This window comes from Rattus norvegicus, chromosome 5 (genome assembly GCF_021556685.1).
Source record: "Rattus norvegicus strain SHRSP/BbbUtx chromosome 5, alternate assembly SHRSP_T2T, whole genome shotgun sequence".
Lineage (NCBI taxonomy): Eukaryota > Metazoa > Chordata > Mammalia > Rodentia > Muridae > Rattus > Rattus norvegicus.
In genome coordinates this window covers 138,366,717-138,375,325 of record NC_141538.1, presented here as the reverse complement: position 1 = coordinate 138,375,325, position 8,609 = coordinate 138,366,717, and the positions used below count along the sequence as shown (strand labels likewise).

Below are 8,609 nucleotides of genomic sequence, written 5' to 3'. Positions count from 1 at the left end.
GCTGTATTCTGGGTGTGTCTCTCAGGAGAGATCTACATCCGGTTCCTGTCAGCCTGCACTTCTTTGCTTCATCCATCTTTTCTAGTTTGGTGGCTGTACATGTATGGGCCACATGTGGGGCAGGCTCTGAATGGGCGTTCCTTCAGCCTCTGTTCTAAACTTTGCCTCCCTATTCCCTCCTAAGGGTATTCTTGTTCCCCCTTTAAAAAAGAAGGAGTGAAGCATCTGCATTTTGGTCATCCTTCTTGAGTTTCATGTGTTCTGTGCATTTAAGGTAATTCGAGCCTTTGGGCTAATATCCACCTATCAATGAGTGCATAACATGTGTGTTTTTCTGTCATTGGGTTACCTCACTCAGCATGATATTTTCCAGTTCCATCCATTTGTCTATGAATTTCACAAAGTCATTGTTTTTGATAGCTGAGTAGTAATCCATTGTGTAGATGTACCACACTTTTTGTATCCATTCCTCTGTTGAAGGACATCTGTTTTTTTTTTCTAGCTGCTGGCTATTATAAATAAGGCTGCTATGAACATAGTGGAGCATGTGTCTTTGTTATACGTTTGGGTATCTTTTGGGTATATGCCCAAGAGAGGTATAGCTGGGTCCTCAGGTAGTTCAATGTCCAATTTTCTGAGGAACCTCCAGACTGATTTCCAGAATGGTTGTACCAGTCTGCAATCCCATCAACAATGGAGGAGTGTTCCTCTTTCTCCACATCCTTGCCAGGATCTGCTGTCACTGGAGTTTTTGATCTTAGCCATTCTGATTGGTGTGAGGTGGAATCTCAGAGTTGTTTTGATTTGCATTTCCCTTATGACTAAAGATGTTGAACATTTCATTAGGTGCTTCTCAGCCATTCGGCATTCCTCAGCTGTGAATTCTTTGTTTAGTTCTGAACCCCATTTTTTTTAAAAGACACATTTATTTATTCAGCGTCATGATCAGACTTTTACATTTAGCAATCAGCAGCATGGGTGGAAAAGGTCTACAGTAAAACCCTTCGTTGGAAGGCTTTACACTTTCCACAGAACAGAAACTAAAATAACCTGTTATACAATTAGTCACAGATACAGTCCTGGGGTTTTTGCCCACACACATGAGTATGGTCTAAAACATGTCTTCTTTGTAGCAGCTAGGCCCTGCCACCACTGTGCTTGGCTGAGTTCACACATCTGTTGTAACCTGTAGCTTCCCTGTCACTTCTCTGGCTCTCCTCTCCTGCTAAGCTTTGTTTCCTGGCTGTAATTAGAACCTCCTGCCACTGCCATAGCTACTGCTGCTGCTGGAACCTCCATAGCCACTTTGGTTTCGTGGTTTAGCAACATACTGGCCCCTGCCACCATAAGGGCCAGAGCTCCTGCCTCCAAAGTTTCCTCCTTTCATTGGTCCAAAATTTGATGACTGGTTGTTGTAATTGCCAAAATCATTGTAGCTTCCACCACCTCTAACATTGCTTCTATCATTGCCAAATCCATTATAGCCCTCCCCACTGCCACCATATCCACCACAACCACGGCTGCCACCAAAGCCACCACGACCACTGAAGTTCCCTCCTCAACCAAAATTGTCATTGCCACCAAAAACACCTCCACGACCACCACCAAAGTTTCCGGAACCACTCGACCTCTCTGGCTGGACAAAGCACTAGCCATCTCTTATTTCTACAGAGCCTTTCTTACTTCACAGTTGTGGCTATTCACAGTATGGTATTTCTGAATAACAATCTTATCCACAGTCATGGTCATCAAAGGTGACAAAAGCAAATCCTCTCTTTTTTCCACTGCCTCTGTCAGTCATAATTTCAATCACTTCAATTTTCCCATACTGCTCAAAATAATCTTGTAGGTCATGTTCTTCAGTGTCTTCTTTAATACCACCAACAAAGATTTTCTTCACAGTGAAGTGGGCACTTGGTCTCTGAGAATCTTCTCTTGACACAGCTCTCTTAGGTTCCACAACTCTTCCATCCACCTTGTGTGGTCTTGCATTCATGGCAGCATCTACTTCCTCCACAGTGGCGTATGTGACAAACCCAAAACCTCTGGATCTTTTGGTGTTTGAATCTCTCACTACCACACAGTCGGTGAGTGTTCCCCATTGCTCAAAATGGCTCCTCAGATTCTCGTCGGTGGTTGTTTCAAAGCTCAGCCCTCCAGTGAAGAGCTTCCACAGCTGTTCCGACTCCTTGGGGGACTCTGACTTAGACATGACGGCAGGGTGATGAGAGCGTTCAGTGATGCTTCCAAAGAGCAGCTGACCTTTTCCCCTTACTGCTTTTTAATATTCTTTCTTTGTTTTGTGCATTTGGTGTTTTGACTATTATGTGACAGGAGGAGTTTCTTTTTTGGTCCAATCTATATGGAGTTCTGCAGGCTTCTTGTATGTTTATGGGCATCTCTTTCTTTAGATTAGGGAAGTTTTCTTCTATGATTTTGTTGAAGATATTTACTGGTCCTTTGAGCTGGGAGTCTTCACTCTCTTCTATAACTATTATCCTTAGGTTTGATCTTCTCGCTGTGTCCTAGATTTCCTGTATGCTTTGGGCCAGTATCTTTTTCTGTTTTACATTACCTTTGACAGTTGTGTCGATGATTTCTATGGAATCTTCTGCTCCTGAGATTCTCTCTTCTATCTCTTTCATTCTGTTGGTGATGATTGTATCTACAGCTCCTTGTCTCTTCCTTTGGTTTTCTATATCCAGGGTTGTCTCCTGTTGAACATTTCTTTAGGTGTTTCTCAGCCATTCATCATTCCTCAGCTGTGAATTCTTTGTTTATCTCTAAACCCCGTTTTTAATAGGGTTACTTGTCTCCCTGCAGTCTAACTTCTTGAGTTCTTTGTATATTTTGGATATAAGCCCTCTATCAGTTGTAGAATTGGAAAAGATCTTTTCCTAATCTGTTTGTTGCTGTTTTGTCCTAACAACAGTGTCCTTTGCCTTACAGAACCTTTGCAGTTTTATGAGATCCCATTTGTCAATTCTTGATCTTAGAGCATAAGCCACTGGTATTTTGTTCAGGAAATTTTCTCCAGTGCCCATATGTTTGAGGTTCTTCCCCACTTTTTCTTCTATTAGCTTGAGTGCATCTGATTTGATGTGGAGGTCCTTGATCCACTTGAACTTAAGCTTTGTACACGGTGATAAGAATGGATCAATCTGCATTCTTCTACATGCTGACCTCCAGTTGAACCAGCACCATTTGCTGAAAATGTTATCTTTTTTCCATTGGATGGTTTTGACTCCTTTGTTAAAAATCAAGTGCCCATAGGTGTGTGGGTTCATTTCTGGGTCTTCAATTCTGTTCCATTGGTCTATCTGTCTGTCTCTGTACCAATACCATGCAGTTTTTATCACTATTGCTCTGTAATACTACTTGAGTTCAGGGACAGTGATTCCCCCTGAAGTCCTTTTAATGTTGAAGATAGTTTTAACTATCCTGGGTTTTTTGTTATTCCAGATGAATTTGCAAATTGTTCTGTCTAACTCTTTGAAGAAATGGATTGGTATTTTGATGGGGATTGCATTGAATCTGTAGATCGCTTTTGGTAAAATGGCCATTTTTACTATATTAATCCTGCCAATCCATGAGCATGGGAGATCTTTCCATCTTCTGAGGTCTTCTTCAATTTCTTTCTTCAGCGTCTTGAAGTTCTTATCGTAGAGATCTTTTACTTGCTTGGTTAAAGTCACACCAAGGTACTTAATATCATTTGGGTCTATTATGAAGGGTGTCGTTTCCCTAATTTCTTTCTCGGCTTGTTTCTGTTTTGGGTAGAAGAAGGCTACAGATTTATTTGAGTTAATTTTATACCAGCCACTTTGCTGAAGGTGTTTATCAGGTTTAGTAGTTCTCTGGTGGAACTTTTGGATCACTTAAGTATACAATCATATCATCTGCAAATAGTGATATTTTGACTTCTTCCTTTCCAATCTGTATCCCTTTGATCTCCTTTTGTTGTCTGATTGCTCTGGCTAGAACTTCAAGAACTATATTGAATAAGTAGGGAGAGAGTGGGCAGCCTTGTCTAGTCCCTGATTTTAGTGGGATTGCTTCAAGTTTCTCTCCATTTAGTTTAATATTAGCTACTGGTTTGCTGTATATGGCTTTTACTATGTTTAGGTATGGGCCTTGAAATCCTATTCTTTCCAGGACTTTTATCATGAAGGGGTGTTGAATTTTGTCAAATGCTTTCTCAGCATCTAATGAAATGATCATGTGGTTTTTAGTCTTTCAGTTTGTTTATATAGTCGATTGCGTTGATGGTTTTCCATATATTAAACCATCCCTGCATCCCTGGAATGAAGCCTACTTGATCATGATGGATGATGGTTTTGATGTTCTCTTGGAATCAATTTGCAAGAATTTTATTGAGTATCTTTGCATCGATATTCATAAGGGAAATTGTTCTGAAGTTCTATTCCTTTGTTGGGTCCTTGTGTGGTTTAGGTATAAGAGTAATTGTGGCTTCATAGAAGGAATTTGGTAGCGCTCCATCTGTTCCAATTTTGTGGAATAGTTTGGATAGTATTGGTATGAGGTCTTCTATGAAGGTCTGATAGAATTCTGCACTGAACCCATCTTGACCTGGGCTCTTTTTGGTTGGGAGACTTTTAATGACTGCTTCTGTTTCGTTATGAGTTATGGGGTTGTTTAAATGGTTTATTTGTTCCTGATTTAACTTGGGTACCTAGTATCTGTCTAGGAAATTGTCCATTTCCTGCAGATTTTCAAGTTTGCCTGAATATAGACTTTTGTAGTAGGATCTGATGAGTTTTTGAATTTCCTCTGGCTCTGTTGTTATGTCTCCCTTTTCATTTCTGATTTTGTTAATTTGGACACACTCTCTGTGTCCTCTCATTAGTCTGGCTAAGGGTTTATCTATCTTGTTGATTTTCTCAAAGAACCAACTTTTGGTTCTGTTGATTCTTTGTATAGTCCTTTTTGTTTCTACTTGGTTGATTTCACCTCTGAGTTTGATTGTTTCCTGCCTTCTACTCCTCCTGGGTGTGTTTGCTTCTTTTTGTTCTAGAGCTTTTAGGTGTGCTGTCAAGCTGCTGACATATGCTCTCTCCTGTTTCTTTCTGCAGGCACTCAGAGCTATGAGTTTTCCTCTTAGCACAGCTTTCATTGTGTTCCATAAGTTTGGGTATGTTGTACCTTCCTTTTCATTAAATTCTAAAAAGTCTTTAATTTCTTTCTTTATTTCTTCCTCGACGAGGTTATCATTGAGTAGAGCATTATTCAATTTCCATGTATATGTGGGCGTTCTTCCCTTATTGTTATTGAAGACCAACTTTAGGCCGTGGTGGTCTGATAGTACACATGGGATTATTTCTATCTTTCTGTATCTGTTAAGGCCTGTTTTATGACCGATTATATGGTCAATTTTGGAGAAAGTACCACGAGGTGGTGAGAAAAAGGTATATCCTTTTTGTTAGGATAGAATGTTCCTTAATATCTGTTAAATCCATTTGATTCATGACTTCTCTTAGTCTGTCTATGTCTCTATTTAATTTCTGTTTCCATGATTTGTCAATTGATGAGAGTGGAGTGTTGAAATCTCCTACTATTATTGTGTGAGGTGCAATGTGTGCTTTGAGCTTTAGTAAGGTTTCTTTTATTTGCCCTTTTATTTGGAGCATAGATATTTAGGATTGAGAGTTCATCTTGGTGATTTTTTCCTTTAATGAATATGAAGTGTCCTTCCTTATCTTTTTTGATGACTTTTGGTTGAAAATTGATTTTATTCGATATTAGAATGACTACTCCAGCTTGCTTCTTCAGACCATTTGATTGGAAAGTTGTTTTCCAGCCTTTTACTCTGAAGTAGTATCTGTCTTTGTCCCTGAGGTGTGTTTCCTGTAGGCAGCAAAATGTTGGTTCCTCATTGCACATTCAGTTTGTTAATCTGTGTCTTTTTTGGGGGGAATTGAGTCCATTGATTTTGAGAGATATTAAGGAATAGTGATTGTTGCTTCCTGTTATATTCATGTTTGGATGTGAGATTATGTTTGTGCTTGTCTTCTCTTTGTTTTGTTACAAACTGATTAGTTTCTTGCTTTGTCTAGGGTGTAGCTTGCCTCCTTGTGTTGGGCTTTACAATTTATTATCCTTTGTAGGGCCGGATTTGTAGAAAGATATCGTATAAATTTGGTTTTGTCATGGAATATCTTGATTTCTCCATCTATGTTAATTAAGAGCTTTGCTGGATACTCTAACCTGGGCTGGTATTTGTGTCCTCTTAGGTTCTGTATGACACCTGTCCAGAATCTCCTGGCTTTCATAGTCGCTGGTGAGAAGTCTGGTGTAATTCTGATAGGTGTGCCTTTATATGTTATTTGACCTTTTTCCCTTACTGCTTTTAATATTCTTTCTTTGTTTTGTGCATTTGGTGTTTTGAGTCTAACTTCTTGAGTTCTTTGTTTATATTAGACATTATCCCTCTACCAGATGTAGGATTGGTAAATTTCTTTTCCCAATTTGTTGGTTGCTCTTTTGTCCTAATGAGAGTGTCCTTTGTCTTTGCAATTTTATGAGGCCCCATTTGTTGATCCTTGATTTTAAAGCATATGCCATTGGTGTTCTGTTCAGGAAAATTTCCCCAGTGCCCATGTGTTTGAGGCTCTTACCCCCTTTTTCTTCTATTAGTTTGAGTGTTTATGGTTTTATGTGGAGGTCCTTGATCCACTTGTATTTGACCTTTGTACAAATCGATAAGGATGTAAGTATTTGCCTTCTTCTACACGTGAACCTCCAGTTGAACCAGCACCATTTGTTGAAAATGCTTTTTTCCACTGTATGGTTTTAGAATATGGTTTTAGTGACCATAGTGGGTCACTAGAAATAGTGGGTTCATTTCTAGGTCTTCAATTCTATTCCATTGATCTACCTTCCTATGTCTTTACCAAAACCATCAAGTTTTTATCACTATTGCTGTGTAATAGTGCTTGATATCAGGGATGGTGATTTCTCCAGAAGTTCTTTTGTTGTTCATGGTAGTTTTCTTTAACCTGATTTTTTTGTTTGTTTGTTTGTTTTTTTAGCGTGTGTTTCCAAATGAATTTGCTAATTGTTCTGTCTAACTCTATGAAGAATTGAGTTGGAATTTTGATGGGGATTGCATTGAATCTGTGGATTGCTTTTTTTTCCAAGATGGCCATTTTTTACCATATTAATTCTGCCAATCCATGACCATGGGGGATCTTTCCATTTTCTGAGATCTTCTTCAATTTGTTTCTTCAGAGACTTGAAGTTCTTGTCATACAGATCTTTCTCTTGCTTGGTTAGAGTCACACCGAGGTATTTCATATTATTTGTGCCCATGGTGAAGGGTGTCATTTCCCTAATTTCTTTCTCAGACTGTTTATCCTTTGAGTAGAGGAAGGCTACAGACTTGTTTGAATTCATTTTTTTTTATTAACTTGAGTATTTCTTATATACATTTGGAGTATTATTCCCTTTCCCGGTTTCCAGGCAAACTTCCCCTCCCCCCTCACCTTTCTTATCGGTGTTCCCCTCCCCATTATCCCCCCATTGCCGCCCTCCCGCCAACAATCTAGTTCACTGGGGGTTCAGTCTTAGCAGGACCAAGGGCTTCCCCTTCCACTGGTGCTCTTACTAGGATATTCATTGTTACTTATGAGGTCAGAGTCCAGGGTCAGTCCATGTATAGTCTTTAGGTAGTGGCTTAGTCCCTGGAAGCTCTGGATGCTTGGCGTTGTTGTTCATAAGGGGTCTCCAGCCCCTTCAAGCTCTTCCAGTTCTTTCTCTGATTCCTTCAACGGGGAACCTATTCTCAGTTCAGTGGTTTGCTGCTGGCATTCACATCTGTGTTTGCTGTATTCTGGCTGTGTCTCTCAGGAGCGATCTGCATCAGGCTCCTGTCGGCCTGAACTTCTTTGCTTCATCCATCTTGTCTAATTGGATGGCTGTATATGTATGGGCCACATGTGGGGCAGGCTCTGAATGGGTGTTCCTTCTGTGTCTGTTTTAATCTTTGCCTCTCTATTCCCTGCCAAGGGTATTCTTGTTCCCCTTTTAAAGAAGGAGTGAAACATTCACATTTTGATCATCCATCTTGAGTTTCATTTGTTCTAGGCATCTAGGGTAATTCAAGCATTTGGGCTAATAGCCACTTATCAATGAGTGCATACCATGTGTGTTTTTCTGTGATTGGGTTACCTCACTGAGGATGATATTTTCCAGTTCCAACCATTTGCCTACGAATTTCATAAAGTCATTGTTTTTGATAGCTGAGTAATATTCCATTGTGTAGATGTACCATATTTTCTGTATCCATTCCTCTGTTGAAGGGCATCTGGGTTCTTTTCAGCTTCTGGCTATTATAAATAAGGCTGCGATGAACATAGTGGAGAACGTGTCTTTTTTATATGTTGGGGCATCTTTTGGTATATGCCCAAGAGAGGTATGGCTGGATCCTCAGGTAGTTCAATGTCCAATTTTCTGAGGAACCTCCAGACTGATTTCCAGAATGGTTGTACCAGTCTGCAATCCCACCAACAATGGAGGAGTGTTCCTCTTTCTCCACATCCTTGCCAGGATCTGTTGTCACTGGAGTTTTTGATCTTAGCCATTCTGACTGG

The 8,609-nt window shown here is 39.9% G+C and overlaps 1 pseudogene; it reads right to left on the bottom strand.

Moving 5' to 3' along the window:
* Positions 1–1,016: 1,016 nt before the first annotated feature.
* Positions 1,017–2,212, bottom strand: LOC148006014 (heterogeneous nuclear ribonucleoprotein A1-like; annotated as a pseudogene).
* Between the last annotated feature and the right edge of the window lie 6,397 nt (positions 2,213–8,609).